The 16,766-nt window shown below is 50.6% G+C and overlaps 1 protein-coding gene across 1 annotated transcript in view; it reads left to right on the plus strand.

The window, feature by feature from the left end:
- Window positions 1-5,262, plus strand: part of tnpo3 (transportin 3) — a 73,538-nt gene extending 68,276 nt beyond the window's left edge. Inside the window, exon 23 of the mRNA XM_070897270.1 lies at window positions 4,851-5,262. The gene's annotated coding sequence lies outside the window, so the exon portion shown is untranslated. The remainder of the gene's footprint in view (window positions 1-4,850) is intronic.
- The last annotated feature ends 11,504 nt before the right edge of the window (window positions 5,263-16,766 follow it).

Raw genomic sequence — 16,766 nt, forward strand, 5'->3', positions numbered from 1 at the left:
CCCCGTTCCCTCCCCAGCCCTTCCCTTCCCTCCCCAGCCCTTCCCTTCCCTCCCCAGCCCTTCCCTTCCCTCCCCAGCCCTTCCCTTCCCTCCCCAGCCCTTCCCTTCCCTCCCCAGCCCTTCCCTCCCCAGCCCTTCCCTTCCCTCCCAGCCCTTCCCTTCCCTCCCCCAGCCCTTCCCTTCCCTCCCCAGCCCTTCCCTTCCCTCCCCAGCCCTTCCCTTCCCTCCCCAGCCCTTCCCTTCCCTCCCCAGCCCTTCCCTTCCCTCCCCAGCCCTTCCCTTCCCTCCCCTGCCCTTCCCTTCCCTCCCCTGCCCTTCACTTCCCTCCCCTTCCCTTCCCTCCCCTGCCCTTCCCTTCCCTCCCCTTCCCTTCCCTTCCCTCCCCAGCCCTTCCCTTCCCCTTCCCTTCCCTTCCCTTCCCTTCCCTCCCCCCTTCCCTCCCCTTCCCTTCCCTCCCAGCCCTTCCCTTCCCTTCCCTTCCCTCCCCAGCCCTTCCCTTCCCCAGCCCTTCCCTTCCCTCCCCAGCCTTCCCTTCCCTTCCCTTCCCTTCCCTTCCCTTCCCTTCCCTTCCCTTCCCTTCCCTCCCTCCCCAGCCCTTCCCTTCCCTTCCCTCCCCAGCCCTTCCCTTCCCTCCCTCCCAGCCCTTCCCTCCCCACCCCTTCCCTCCCCTTCCCATCCCTCCCTCCCCAACCCTTCCCTTCCCTTCCCTTCCCTTCCCTTCCCTTCCCTTCCCTTCCCTTCCCTTCCCTTCCCTCCCCTCCCCTCCCCAGCCCTTCCCTTCCCTTCCCTTCCCTTCCCTTCCCTTCCCTTCCCTTCCCTCCCCAGCCCTTCCCTTCCCTCCCCAGCCCTTCCCTTCCCTTCCCTCCCCAGCCCTTCCCTCCCTGCCCCTCCCTTCCCTCCCCAGCCCTTCCCTTCCCTTCCCTCCCCAGCCCTTCCCTGCCCTTCCTCCCCCCCAGCCCTTCCCTTCCCTCCCCAGCCCTTCCCTTCCCTCCCCAGCCCTTCCCTTCCTCCCTTCCCTCCCCAGCCCTTCCCTTCCCAGCCCTTCCCTTCCCATCCCTCCCAGCCCTTCCCTTCCCTTCCCTCCCCAGCCCTTCCCTTCCCTTCCCTCCCCAGCCCTTCCCTTCCCTTCCCTCCCCAGCCCTTCCCTTCCCTTCCCTCCCCAGCCCTTCCCTTCCCTTCCCTCCCCAGCCCTTCCCTTCCCTTCCCTCCCCAGCCCTTCCCTTCCCTCCCCAGCCCTTCCCTTCCCTTCCCTCCCCAGCCCTTCCCTTCCCTTCCCTCCCCAGCCCTTCCCTTCCCTTCCCTCCCCAGCCCTTCCCTTCCCTTCCCTCCCCTTCCCTTCCCTCCCCAGCCCTTCCCTTCCCTTCCCTCCCCAGCCCTTCCCTTCCCTTCCCTCCCCAGCCCTTCCCTTCCCTTCCCTCCCCAGCCCTTCCCTTCCATTCCCTTCCCTCCCCAGCCCTTCCCTTCCCTTCCCTCCCCAGCCCTTCCCTTCCCTTCCCTCCCCAGCCCTTCCCTTCCCTTCCCTCCCCAGTCCTTCCCTTCCCTTCCCTCCCCTTCCCTCCCCAACCCTTCCCTCCCCAACCCTTCCCTCCCCTTCCCTCCCCAACCCTTCCCTTCCCTTCCCTCCCCAGCCCTTCCCTTCCCTCCCCAGCCCTTCCCTTCCCTCCCCAGCCCTTCCCTTCCCTCCCCAGCCCTTCCCTTCCCTCCCCAGCCCTTCCCTTCCCTCCCCAGCCCTTCCCTTCCCTTCCCAGCCCTTCCCTTCCTCTCCCAGCCCTTCCCTTCCCTCCCCTTCCCTCCCCAACCCTTCCCTTCCCTTCCCTCCCCAACCCTTCCCTTCCCTCCCCAGCCCTTCCCTTCCCTCCCCAGCCCTTCCCTTCCCTCCCCAGCCCTTCCCTTCCCTCCCCAGCCCTTCCCTTCCCTTCCCTTCCCTCCCCTCCCCTTCCCTTCCCTTCCCTCCCCTTCCCTTCCCTCCCCTTCCCTCCCCTTCCCTCCCCTTCCCTCCCCTTCCCTTCCCTTCCCTTCCCTTCCCTTCCCTCCCCTTCCCTCCCCAGCCCTTCCCTTCCCTCCCCAGCCCTTCCCTTCCCTTCCCTCCCCAGCCCTTCCCTTCCCTTCCCTCCCCAGCCCTTCCCTTCCCTTCCCTCCCCAGCCCTTCCCTTCCCTTCCCAGCCAGCCCTTCCCTTCCCTTCCCTCCCCAGCCCTTCCCTTCCCTCCCCTCCCCAGCCCTTCCCTTCCCTCCCCTCCCCTCCCCAGCCCTTCCCTTCCCTCCCCTCCCCAGCCCTGCCCTGCCCTTCCCTTCCCTCCCCAGCCCTTCCCTTCCCTTCCCAGCCCTTCCCTTCCCAGCCCTTCCCTTCCCTCCCCCAGCCCTTCCCTTCCCTCCCCAGCCCTTCCCTTCCCTCCCCAGCCCTTCCCTTCCCTCCCCAGCTCCTTCCTCCCCAGCCCTTCCCTTCCCTCCCCAGCCCTTCCCTTCCCTCCCCAGCCCTTCCCTTCCCTCCCCAGCCCTTCTCTTCCCTTCCCTCCCCTTCCCTTCCCTCCCCAGCCCTTCCCTTCCCTCCCCAGCCCTTCCCTTCCCTCCCCAGCCCTTCCCTTCCCCCCCCAGCCCTTCCCTTCCCTTCCCTTCCCTCCCAGCCCTTCCCTTCCCTTCCCTTCCCTCCCCAGCCCTTCCCTTCCCTTCCCTCCCCAGCCCTTCCCTTCCCTTCCCTCCCCAGCCCTTCCCTTCCTTCCCTCCCCAGCCCTTCCCTCCAGCCCTTCCCTCCCTCCCCACCTTCCCTTCCCTTCCCTCCCCAGCCCTTCCCTTCCCTTCCCTCCCCAGCCCTTCCCTTCCCTTCCCTTCCCTCCCCTTCCCTTCCCTCCCCTCCCCAGCCCTGCCCTTCCCTTCCCTTCCCTTCCCTTCCCTCCCCAGCCCTTCCCTTCCCTTCCCTCCCCTTCCCTTCCCTCCCCAGCCCTTCCCTTCCCTCCCCAGCCCTTCCCTTCCCTCCCCTTCCCTTCCCTCCCCTCCCCAGCCCTTCCCTCCCCTCCCCAGCCCTTCCCTCCCCTCCCCAGCCCTTCCCTTCCCTCCCCAGCCCTTCCCTTCCCTCCCCAGCCCTTCCCTTCCCTCCCCAGCCCTTCCCTTCCCTCCCCAGCCCTTCCCTTCCCTCCCCAGCCCTTCCCTTCCCTCCCCAGCCCTTCCCTTCCCTCCCCAGCCCTTCCCTTCCCTCCCCAGCCCTTCCCTTCCCTCCCCAGCCCTTCCCTTCCCTCCCCAGCCCTTCCCTTCCCTCCCCAGCTCTTCCCTTCCCTTCCCTCCCCAGCCCTTCCCTTCCCTCCCCTCCCCAGACCTGCCCTTCCCTTCCCTTCCCTCCCCTTCCCTTCCCTCCCCTTCCCTTCCCTCCCCAGCCCTTCCCTTCCCTCCCCTTCCCTTCCCTCCCCAGCCCTTCCCTTCCCTCCCCAGCCCTTCCCTTCCCTCCCCAGCCCTTCCCTTCCCTCCCCAGCCCTTCCCTCCCCAGCCCTTCCCTCCCCAGCCCTTCCCTCCCCAGCCCTTCCCTCCCCAGCCCTTCCCTTCCCTTCCCTCCCCAGCCCTTCCCTTCCCTTCCCTTCCCTCCCCAGCCCTTCCCTTCCCTTCCCTCCCCTCCCCAGCCCTTCCCTTCCCTTCCCTTCCCTCCCCAGCCCTTCCCTTCCCTTCCCTTCCCTTCCCTCCCCAGCCCTTCCCTTCCCTTCCCTTCCCTCCCCAGCCCTTCCCTTCCCTTCCCTCCCCAGCCCTTCCCTTCCCTTCCCTCCCCAGCCCTTCCCTTCCCTTCCCTTCCCTCCCCAGCCCTTCCCTTCCCTTCCCTCCCCAGCCCTTCCCTTCCCTTCCCTCCCCAGCCCTTCCCTTCCCTTCCCTCCCCAGCCCTTCCCTTCCCTTGCCTCCCCTTCCCTTCCCTTCCCTTCCCTCCCCTCCCCAGCCCTTCCCTTCCCTTCCCTCCCCAGCCCTTCCCTTCCCTTCCCTCCCCAGCCCTTCCCTTCCCTTCCCTTCCCTTCCCTTCCCTCCCCAGCCCTTCCCTTCCCTCCCCAGCCCTTCCCTTCCCTTCCCTTCCCTCCCCAGCCCTTCCCTTCCCTTCCCTTCCCTCCCCAGCCCTTCCCTTCCCTTCCCTCCCCAGCCCTTCCCTTCCCTTCCCTCCCCAGCCCTTCCCTTCCCTTCCCTCCCCAGCCCTTCCCTTCCCTTCCCTCCCCAGCCCTTCCCTTCCCTTCCCTCCCCAGCCCTTCCCTTCCCTTCCCTCCCCAGCCCTTCCCTTCCCTTCCCTCCCCAGCCCTTCCCTTCCCTTCCCTCCCCAGCCCTTCCCTCCCCAGCCCTTCCCTTCCCTCCCCTCCCCAGCCCTTCCCTTCCCTCCCCAGCCCTTCCCTTCCCTTCCCTTCCCTTCCCTTCCCTTCCCTTCCCTTCCCTTCCCTTCCCTTCCCTTCCCTTCCCTCCCCAGCCCTTCCCTCTCCTCTCCAGCCCTCCCCTTCCCTCCCCTCCCCAGCCCTTCCCTCTCCTCTCCAGCCCTCCCCTTCCCTTCGTCTTTCCCTGGATTTGCTTCCTCCTAGTTCCTTTACTTCCATATTCCGGTATTCTATGATGTCTCCCTCTCTGCGGGGAGTGATTTGTAAATACAGTCGCTGTTGAATGGGGGACTATTGTGCTGTGGAACCAGATTGAACCGGTTCAAAATAATGTCACACTCAAACCTTACTGCAACAGACAGAGGGGGACTTTCATCCCATGTGTTTGGGCTGGATTTGGATATAGATTCCAGGGGTGAAAGGTCAGTGTCTGACCCATTGACCCATCCGGCCTGTCTTCAATTTCTATTCAACGTATTGTTTTTTTAAAAATTCTTCTAAATTGTTGCTTATTCTTTCCACAGAGGACCGTGTCTCAAAAAAAAGACCGGAAATGCGAATCAAAAAAAAAACCAAAATGCCATGGCCGGGTACCAACGAGAGCAAACGGGGCAAAAAAAATCACAAGCAGAGGTCTGTAGCCTGGGAGAGACGTGCCAAACGCCCTACTGCATAACGCCACATGGGTGCACCTTCCCTGGCATTGTGCATCAGGGCATGCAAGGGGGTGGGGGAGGTCCAGGATTTTATGTCCCCCTCCCAGCGTCAAGATGGCTTCAGCAGGGGACCGACAGCACGAACGAACAGCTGCCAAAACGACTGGCGGCGGGAACTCAGTTGCCTCAAGTTTGTATGTAAAAGGGAGGATCTGGAATAAACCAGCTTTTAATCAGCCAGAGTTCCTTCAGGGAGGAGTTTGTTTTGTTTTTTTTGGGGTGGGGGGGAATGGGGCCGGGGCGGGGGAGATTATTGTGCCCAGCACAAGAGACTTTCTTAATGATTTTTAAAATGAAAATCATATTTAGCGTTCATGATTAACGGACAATGGACAGAACGGGCTGTGTAACCTCAGCTGTCGCAACTTTTAAAAAAAATATCTAGGAAGAGCGTTAATTAAAAAAAAAAAATCCAGTATTCCTAAAAGGGAGCCATGGATCTCTGGGACGTGGAGTTGTGGATCTGAGCCCGACCTTTAGCGAGGAGGAGGTGGTGGAAGAGTTTCGCCCCCATTGGTTGTGAAGATTTCGACTGGGACTGAGTAACAGGTCAGAAATAAAAAGCGAGTGAAAGGGTGGGTGGGCGGGCACTGGCTGTTTACAGCAGCGTACTAGGACTGCGCTGTCGAGCTGGGTGGGAGGGATGGGGGTCCCGGGGGGGGGGGGTTGGGGGGGAGGGTGTGCAAGTGCTGTTCCGTCTGGTGTTGTAGCCATCTCGAGAACAATTAAAAAAATGAATAATATTAAATCTGTCTGCGGCTGTTTTTATAGTTAACGTTCAGATAGCAACAGCTTACACAGAACGTACAGCACCAATACAGGCCATTCAGCCCAATTGGTCCATGCGGTAGTTCATGCTCCCACTCTGCTTCATCTCACCCTGCCAACATACCGTTCTATTCCTTCCACTGACCTGTAGTTATCGAGCTTCCCTTTAAATGCATCAATGCTGTTCGTCTCAACTCCTCCCTGTGGTAGCAAGTTCCCCATTCTCACCACTCTCTGAGTAAAGATGTTAAGAAGCTTCTGAACCTGACCCTGCAGCATCTGGCAGTAGCTGGGTGTTGCAACATTCATTTCAAACCTTGTTGCGTCACCATCGGGGTTCATTGAAAGCCCGCACCACTCTCCCAATTCTCCGTTAAAGACAGTTGACAGATCACCCTTCCTCAGTGGCTCATTCCCTTTGGGAGAGGGAAGGAGCTGAATTAGGGCTGCGCTGAGGGTGGCCTTTGTAAGGGCCTGGTTGCTCACTTCAATTACCTCCCCAGGGCACCCCACACACACAAGACGTGCTCGTGAGTCACTCAACTGGTAAAGGGAGGCTCCTTTCTTCAGTTTAGAAACAGGTGATTCACTTGGTAGTTCCTTATACTGCACTGAGCAATTTCACTTCCCCGATTGAATTTTCATTGGTATAAGCTGCCTCCTCAGAAATGGTTTTCATGCTGTCCCGAAATCGGGATGGGACGAGTTCAAGTTTTAAGATTTTTCTTAAACGGAAAGGACAGCAAAAACTGATGTTTCTGGGAATGTAAATCAGTTGTGCTCGTTTTCTTTTGGAAAAGGGGAGACTTTTGAGAGGGTATGTCTGGTTGTTGCAGTAGGTCAATCATTGTGACTTCACCCCTCGGAATTGGATTCAAGCTGAGCTCAGGTCGGTGGGACGTAAGATTACTCTGTCTGCTGGCTGCAGTGATTGTGTGTGTGGTAAGTTTGGGATGGTCACAATCCCGTTCCTGGTAGGGGCACACAGTCTCTTACACAATGGGTAGGAGGGCATCTGGGGTGCAGAGCCTCTCCAGAAGAAGTGAGAAGATTGGTAAGGTCTGTGATTCGCAGAAAGGGTCTTGTGCAGACAATAAGCTGTGATGTGATATGAAGTATAAACAGAAAATGATGGAAATACTCAGCAGGTCAGGCAGGTACAGGGGGCAATTTAAGTGGGGGGAGTAAAAAGGAACGCTGTAGTAGTAGGGGACAGTATCTTTACGGGGATGGATCCGGTTCTCTGCAGCCGAGAACGTGAGTCCCAAAGGCTGTGTTGCCTGCCTGGTGCCAGGGTTAAGGACATCTCCTCAGGGCTGGAGAGGGAGTTGGAGGGGGAAGATCCAGTTGTCGTGATCCACGTGGGTACTGACAACATAGGTAGGACAAAGAAAGAGATTCTGCTGAGAGAGTATGAGCAGCTAGGGGCCAAATTAAAAAGCAGAACCACAAAGGTAATAATCTCTTATTACCTGAGCCACGAGCAAATTTGCATAGGGTAAATAAGATCAGAGTTAAACACGTGGCTCAAAGACTGGTGTGGGAGAAATGGGTTTTGGTTTGTGGGACACTGGCACCAATACTGGGGTAATGGAGCTGTTCCGATGGGACGGGCTTCACTTGAACCGTGCTGGGACTAGTGTCCTGCCGAATCAAATAACTAGGGCTGTAGAGACGGCTTTAAACTAGATAGTGGAGGGGAGGGTTCAGGTGAGCGGAAATTTAAAAAAAATCAAAGAGCAAGGAGAAGGCAATAGAGCAGGGTAGCACCAGGGGAAATGATAACCAGAGTGTGACAGGATGGGACAGAATGTATAAACATAAGAGTGTATCAGAAAGTGGGGTCAAAGCAGGAAAAAATGGTACAAAAAAAAATGCAAAGCTCTTCATCTGAATGTACGCAGCATTTGTAACAAAATAGATGAGTTGACGGCACAAATAGATACAAATGATCTGATAGCTATTACAGAGACGTTGCAAGGTGACCAAGGCTGGGAACTAAATATTCAGGAGTATTTGACAATTCGGAAGGATAGACAGAAAGGAAAAGGTGTGGGGTAGCTCTGTTAATAAAGGATGAGATCAGTGCGTTAGTGAGAAACGATATTGGCTCAGAAGATCAAGATGTAGAATCAGTTTGGGTGGGGATGAGGCATAATAAAGGGAAGAAGTCACTGGTGGGCATAGTCTATAGGCCCCCTAACAGTAGTTACACTGTTGGACAGGGTATAAATCAAAAAATAACGGAGGCTTGTAAAAAAGGAACGGCAAAAATCGTGGCCGATTTTAATCTTCTTATTGATTGGACAAATCAAATTGGCCAGGGTAGCCTTGAGGAAGAGTGTATCCGGGATAGTTTCCTTGAACAGTACGCTGCGGAACCAACCAGGGAGCAGGCTATCTTAGATCTGGTACTGTGTAATGAGACAGGATTGATAAATGATCTAGTATAGGATCCTCTAGGAATGAGTGACCATAGCATGGTTGAATTTCAAACTCAGTTGAAGGGTGAGAAAGTTGGAACTCAAACCAGTGTCCTTAGCTTAAATAAAGGAGACTACAAAGGTATGAAAGCAGAGTTGGCTAAAGTGGACTGGCAAAATAGATTAAAGTGTGGGACGGTTGATGAACAGTGGCAGACATTTAAGGAGATCTTTCATAACTCTCAACAAAAATATATTCCAATGAAAAGGAAAGATTTTAAGAGAAGGGATAACCATCTGTGGCTAATTAAGGAAATAAAGGATGGTATCAAATTGAAAATAATGGCATACAAAGAGGCCAAGACTAGTGGGAGGCCAGAGGATTGGGAAACTTAAAAACCAGCAAAGAACGACTAAAATATGATTGAAAGAGAAGATAGATTATGAAAGTAAACTAGCACGAAATATAAAGAGAGAGTTTCTACAAGTACATAAAAAGAAAAAGAGTGACTAAAGTAAATGTTGGTCCCCTAGAGGATGAGACTGGGGAATTAATAATGGAGAACCAGGAAATGGCAAAGACATTGAACAAATATTTTGTATCAGTCTTCACGATAGAAGACACTAAAAACGTCCCAATAGTGGATAATCAAGGGACTATTAGGGAGGAACTTAATACAATCACTAATGAAGTAGTACTCGGTAAAATAATGGGATTAAAGGCGGACAAGTCCCCTGGACCTGATGCTTTACATCCTAGGGTCTTAAGAAAAGTGGCTGCAGAGATAGCTGATGCATTGGTTGTAATCTAACAAAATTCCCTTGGTTCAGGAGCGGTCCCAGAAGATTGGAAAACCGCGAATGTAACGCCCCTATTTTAAAAAAGCAGGAAACTATAGACCAGTTAGCCTAACATCTGTCGATGGAAAAATGCTGGAGTCCATTATTAAGGAAGCAGTAGTGGGACATTTGGAAAAGCATGATTCAATCAAGCAGGGTCAGCATGGTTTTATGAAGGGGAAATCATGTTTGACAAATTTGCTGGAGTTCTTTGAGGATGTAATGAGCAGGTTGGCAAACAGTAACTAGTGGGTGCCGCAGGGATCGGTGCTGGGTCCTCAACTATTTACAATCTATATTAATGACTTGGATGAAGGGACCGAGTGTAATGTAGCCAAGTTTGCTGATGATACATAGATGGGTGGGAAAGCAAATTGTGGACACAAAAAATCTGCACAGGGATATAGATAGGCTAAGTGGCAGGTGGAGTATAATGTGAGGTTTTCCACTTTGGCAGAAATAATAGAAAAGCAAATTATAATTTAAATGGAGAAAAATTGCAAAGTGCTGCAGTAGAGAGAGACCTGGGGGTCCTTGTGCATGAAACACAAAAAGTTAGTATGTAGGTACAGCAAGTAATCAGGAAGGCAAATGGAATGTTGGCCTTTATTGCAAGGGGGATAGAGTATAAAAACAGGTAAGTCCTGCTACAACTGTACAGGGTATTGGTGAGGCCACACCTGGAGCACTGTGTACAATTTTGGTCTCCGTATTTAACGAAGGATATACTTGCATTGGAGGCTGTTCAGAGAAGGTTCGCTAGGTTGATTCTGGAGATGAGGGGGTTGACTATGAGGAAAGGTTGAGTATGTTGGGCCTATACACATTGGGAGTTCAGAAGAATGAGAGGTGATCTTATTGAAACTTATAAGATAATGAGGGGGCTCGACAAGGTGGATGCCGAGAGGATATTTCACTCGTAGGGGAAACTAAAACTAGGGGACATAGTCTTAGAATAAGGGGCCGCCCATTTATAACTGAGATGAGAAATTTCTTCTCTGAGGGTTGTAAATCTATGGAATTCTCTGCCCCAGAGAGCTGTAGAGGCTGGGTCATTGAATATATTTAAGGTGAAGGTAGACAGATTTTTGAGTGATAAGAGAGTAAAGGGTTATGGTGAGCGGGCAGGGAAGTGGAGCTGAGTCCATGATCAGATCAGCCATGATCTTATTGAATGGCGGAGCAGGCTCGAGGGGCCAAATGGTTTATTGCTCATATTTCTTATGTTCTTATAAGAGAGTGACTAAAGTAAATGTTGGTCCCTTAGAGAATGAAACTGGGAAATTAATAATGGGGAATGGGGAAATGGCTGAGACTTTTAACAAATATTTTTTATCGGTCTTCATGGTAGAATTTGGAAAAGCAAAATTCGGTCAGGCAGAGTCAGCATGGATTTATGAAAGGGAAGTCCTGTTTGACAAATTTGCTGGAGTTCTTTGAGAATGTAACGAACAGGGTGGATAAAGGAGAACCAGTGGATGTGGTATATTTGGACTTCCAGAAGGCATTTGACAAGGTGCCACATAAAAGGTTACTGCACAAGATAAAAGTTTACGGGGTTGGGGGTAATATATTAGCATGGATAGAGGATTAGCTAACGAACAGAAAAGAGAGTCGGGATAAATGGTTCATTCTCTGGTTGGCAACCAGTAACTAGTGGGGTGCTGTAGGGATCAGTGCTGGGACCCCAACTATTTACAATCTATATTAACGACTTGGAAGAAGGGACTGAGTGTAACGTAGCCAGGTTTGCTGACGATACAAAGATGGGAGGAAAAGCAATGTGTGAGGAGGACACACAAAATCTGCAAAAGGACATAGGCTAAGTGAGTGGGCAAATATTTGGAAGATGGAGTGTAATGTTGGAAAGTGTGAGGTCATGCACTTTGGCAGAAAAAAATCAAAGAGCAAGTTATTTAAATGGAGAAAGATTGCAAAGTGTCGCAGTACAGTGGGATCTGGAGGTACTTGTGCATGAAACACAAAAGGATAGTCTGCAGGTACAGCAAGTGATCAGGAAGGCCAATGGTATCTTGGCCTTTATTGCAAAGAGTATGGAGTATAAAAGCAGGGAAGTCTTGTTACAACTATATAAGGTATTGGTGAGGCCACACTTGGAATATTGCGTGCAGTTTTGGTTTCCATATTTACGAAAGGATATACTTGCTTTTGGAGGCAGTTCAACGAAGATTCACTCGGTTGATTCTGGGGATGAGGGGGTTGACTTATGAGGAAAGGTCGAGTAGGTTGGGCCTCTACTCATTGGAATTCAGAAGAATGAGAGGTGAACTTATTGAAATGTATAAGATTATGAGGGGGCTTGACAAGGTGGATGCAGAGAGGATGTTTCCACTGTTGGGGGAGATTAGAACTAGAGGGCATGATCTTAGAATAAGGGGCTGCCCATTTAAAACCGAGATGAGAAATTTCTTCTGAGGGTTGTAAATCTGCAGAATTCGCTGCCTCAGAGAGCTGTGGAAGCTGGGACATTGAATAAATTTAAGACAGAAATAGACAGTTTCTTAAACGATAAGGGGTTATGGTGAGCGGGCAGGGAAGTGGAGCTGAGTCCATGATCGGATCAGCCATGATCTTATTGAATGGCTCGAGGGGCCATATGGCCTTCTCCTATTTCTTATCTTCTTATGCAAGACACGAAAAACATTCCAATAATGGATAATCAAGAGGCTATTGTGAGGGAGGAACTTAAAACCATCACTAAAGAAGAAGTACTCGGTAAAATAATAGGACTAAAGGTGGACAAGTTTCTTGGACCTGATGGCTTGCATCCTTGGGTCTTAAAGAAGATACTGCAGAGATAGTGGCTGCATTGGTTGTAATCTACCAAAATTCCCTGGATTCTGGGGCGGTCCCAGTGGATTGGAAAAACGCAAATGCAACGCCCAGATTTTAAACAGGAGGCAGACAGAAAGCAGGAAACTATAGACCAGTTAGCCTAACATCTGTTGTTGGGAAAATGCTGGAGTCCATTATTAAGGAAACAGTAGTAGGACATTTGGAAAAGCAAAATTCAGTCAAGCAGAGTCAGCATGGTTTTATGAAAGGGAAATCATGTTTGATAAATTTGCTGGAGTTCTTTGAGGATGTATTGAGCAGGGTGGATAAGGGGGAACCAGTGGATGTGGTGTATTTGGATTTCCAGAAGGCATTCGATAAGGTGCCACATTAAAAGGTTACTGCACACGACGAACGTTCACGGGGTTCGGAGTAATATATTAGCATAGATAGAGGATTGGCTGACTAACAGAAAACAGAGTGGGGATAAATGAGTCATTTTCCGGTTGGCAAACAGTAATTAGTGGGGTACCACAAGGATCGGTGCTATTTACAATCTATATTAATGATCTGGATGAAGGGACAGAGTGTAATGTAGCCAAGTTTGCTGATGGTACAATGATGGATGGGAAAGCAAGTTGTGAGGACATAAAGAATCTGCAAAGGGATATAGACAGGTTAAGTGAGTGGGCAAAAATTTGGCAGATGGAGTATAATGTGGGAATGTGAGGTTTTCCACTTTGGCAGAAAAAATAAAAAAGCAATTATTTAAATGGAGAAAAATTACAAAATTCTGCAGTACAGAGGGACCTTGGGGTCCTTGTGCATGAAACACAAAAAGTGAGTATGCAGGCACAGCAAGTAATCAGGAAGGCAAATGAAATGTTGGCCTTTATTACAAGGGGGATGGAGTATAAAAGCAGAGAAGTCTGCTACAATTGTACAGGATATTGATGAGGCCACACCTGGAGTGCTGCGTACAGTTTTGGTCTCCTTATTTAAGGAGGGATATACTTGTATTGGAGGTAGTTCAAAGAAGTTTTACTAGGTTGATTCCTGAGATGAAGGGGTTGACTTAAGAAAGGTTGAGCAGGTTGGGCCTGTAGTCATTGGAGTTTAGAAGAATGAGAGGTTATCTTATTGAACCATATAAGATAATGAGGTAGATGCAGAAGGATGTTTCTGCTCTGGGGGAATCTAGAACTAGGGGCATCAATTCAGAATAAGAGTACGCCCATTTAAAACTGAGATGAGGAGGAATTTCTTCTGAGGGTTGTAAATCTGTGGAATTCTCTACCTCAGAGAGCGGTGGAGGCTGGGTCATTGAATAAATTTAAGGCGGAGATAGACAGATTTTTGAGCGATAAGGGAACAAAGGATTATGGTGAGCGGGCAGGGAAGTTGATCTGAGCCCATGATCAGATCAGCCATGATTTTACTAAATGGCGGAGCAGGCTCGAAGTGTCAAATGGGCCTACTCCTGCTCCTATTTCTTATGTTCGTCAGAACTGGAACATGTTACAAATGTAAGAGGTTTTAAGCAAAGACAGAGGCAAGGAAAGAACAAAAGGGAAGGTCTGTGATAAGGTGGAAGGCAGGAGTGATTTAAATGACAAAAGGGATGATAGGACAAGGCAAAAGGGGATGGTAATGGGACAAGTAAAGAAAGAAAAGGTGGGTCTAGAGGAGATGTAAATGGCAACAGCAGAATCATTACCAGCACCTGCTATCCGGAAGCAGTGGTTATGGACTGAAATGTTTTAACTGTGTCGAGTCCGGAAGGCTGTAAAGTGCCGAATCAAAAGATGAGGTGCTGTTCCTCGAGCTTTGTTGAGTTTCATTGTCCTCTGCCTCCTTCACTGTTTCAGAGATTCGAGTGGGACTGAAAATTAAAATGCGACCGGAAGCTCAGGGTCACACTTGTGGACTGAATGGAGATGTTCAGCAAAACTGTCACCCAGTCTGCGTTTGGTCCCCCCAATGTAGAGCATCGTGAGCAGCAAATCATAAAACAGTTAAAACACAGGAGGCCATTTGGCCCATCGAGCCCGTGCCATCTCCGCAAGAGCACTTCAGCTAGTCCTACTCCCCTGCCCTTTCCGCGTAGCCCTGCAAAAATTTTTCCCTTCAGGTACTTATCCAATTCCTTTTTGAAAGCCATGATTAAATCTGTCTCCACCACCCTATCAAGCCGTGCATTCCCGATCCTAACCACTCATTGTGTAAAAAGTTTTTCCTTATGTCACCATTGGATCTTCTGCCAACACCTTAAATCTGTGTCCTCTGGTGCTCAACCATTCCAATGGGATCAGTTTCACACTCTCTACTCTGTTTAGACCCCTCATGATTTTGAACATCTTGATCAGATCTCCTCTCAACCGTCTCTGTTCTAAGGAGAATAATCCCAGCTTCTCCAGTCTATCCACATAACTGAAATCCCTCATCCATGGAACCGTTCTTTTAGATCTTTTCTGCACCCTCTCCAAGGCCTTCACATCCTTCCTAAATAGCGGTGTCCAAAAATTGGACACAATACTCCAATTGAGGCCAAACCAGTGTTTTATACAGGTTCATCATAATTTCCTTGCTTATGCACTCTATGCCTCTTTTTATGAAGCCCAGGATCCCGTATGCTTTTTTTAACCCCTTTCTCAACCTGCCCTGCCACTTTCAATGATTTGTGCACATATACTCCTAGGTCTCTCTGTTCCTGCTCCCCCTTTAGAATTGCACCGATTAATTTATATTGTTTCTCCTCGTTCTTCCTACCAAAATGCATCACTGCACTTTTCTGAGCTAAATTTCATCTGCCATGCATTTGCTCATTCCATCAGCTTATGTCCTCTTGAAGTCTATCACTATCCTCCTCACTTCACTATACTTACGTTGTGTGTCGTCTGCAAATTTTGAAATTGTGCTCTGTACACACACGTCCAAATCATGAATATAGATCAAGAAAACAGTGGTCCTAGTACCGACCTAGAATACAGTATACTAAATTAATAGTACAAGTAAATCGCTGTTTCACGTGGAAGGAGTGTTTGGGGTATTGGATGGTGGGAATGGAGGAATTGAAAGGGCTGGTGTTGCATCTGCACTTGCATGGGAAGGTGCTGTGAGAAAAGGAGCAGGTGATGAAAGAGTCGACCAGGATGTTGAAGAGGGAACTGTCCCTTCGGAATGCTGAAAGAGGAGGGGAAGATGTATTTGATGGTGGCATAGCGCTGGAAAAGACGGAAGATGATTCGTTGAAATTAGGAGTGATGTGTTTTTTTTAATATCTTTTTCCCCCTCCCACTGCTGATTCATGTTGGGGTTTTGGTTCTGGGACCGCTGCAGTAACTCAACCCAGTGATCATTCTTCATATGTGATACCAAGCAATGATTTTTGAGGGGTGGCAGGCTATTCCACCACAGGGGCATCACAGATGAGTGCAAATTCTGTCCTCGCCCACGTGCGTGTACTTCTGGCAGATCAGGAGCCCATCTGGATGCGCCCTACTCCCAGTTGCAACATACCCCTCCCCACTGCTGCTCGGGCTGAGACCAGCTAACTCCATACAAGACCAGGAATGGGACTTTCCTGATCCACTAGGATTAGTACCACACTGGACTTTTAAAAGAATGAAATGCATCAATGTAACTAGAGGGTCAACATGAGAGTGTATGTGGAGAGAGAAGGAATGGGCGGGGCTTCAGTTTATATTCTTTGAACTGTTCATCTGTGTTGACACAATCGCACCACGTTTGCAAGTTGCAGTTTATGATGGTCGGATGAGGAGCTTAATTCTCCTGATGCTTATCTGTTGAATCTTTTTTGTTCTGTTGAGCTACATTTACACGTCATGGTCTTCTCTTCAGTGGCTCGTGGTACACGAGGCAGCTCATTTTTTTCCACTGCTTGTCACCCAGCAATCTCTGCTCTAGGCTGTTTTCATAACAAAGTCCTTTTTAACTTTGCGGCAGTAATTTTGCGCACAGCAAGCTCCCCAAACAGCAACGTGACAATGACCTGATAATTGTTTTGAGCGATGTTGGTTGAGGAATAAATATTGGCTTGGACACTGGGGAGAACTCCCCTGCTCCTCTTCAGATAGTGTCATGGGATCTTTTACGTCCACTCGAGGGGGCAGATTAATGTCTCATCCAACAGATGGCACCTCCCTCAGTACAACATGGGAAATATCAGCCTAGATTTTTGTGCTCAAGTCTCTGGAGTGGGAATTGAACCCACAACCTTCAAGCAAGAGTACTACCAACACAGCCACACGTTGGGACAGGTCATTCGCCTGACTCACCTTGGAATGTTTTAGGGATCGTCACTCTACTCCCATCGGGCAAAGATACACCGCTGAATGTAAACCCAATATTCAGAGGCAGGAGCTCTGGTCCTCTGCTCAGCAGGGCTAGGATAGGGGACACTCCATTCCCGCTGGATGTAATCCTGGTATTCAGAAAGCAGGACTCCTGTCTCTGCTGAATTCTGCACCTTCTGACTCAGAGGTGGAAATGCTACCACTACGCCAAGGCTTACTCCATTGACACGTCTACCTGATATTTGAATGAACTGAAGCCAAGTGGTTGAGAATCTGTTGCCTGTGGGCTGGTGTTTAATACTCTGAACTACTCCTGTACTCCATCTGTGATTCCTACTTGAGAAATTCTCCACTACTGGTTTTTCTTTTATGTGTCGCCACTGGTTGAATATAATTCCCTTTAGATAATCCATGGGATTGGAGTTTAAATCCAGCCTACACCGAGTGGCAGCAGCCTATTCCACTGGAGTGTCCGTTCTGCAGGCGGGGGGGAGGGGGAATTATTTTGACTCCTATAATAGTCAACTGGGATGCAAGTACCATTTGGGAAATTTTTTTAATGCAAATTTCTGGGACACCTG

Source organism: Pristiophorus japonicus, chromosome 13, assembly GCF_044704955.1.
Source record: "Pristiophorus japonicus isolate sPriJap1 chromosome 13, sPriJap1.hap1, whole genome shotgun sequence".
Lineage (NCBI taxonomy): Eukaryota > Metazoa > Chordata > Chondrichthyes > Pristiophoridae > Pristiophorus > Pristiophorus japonicus.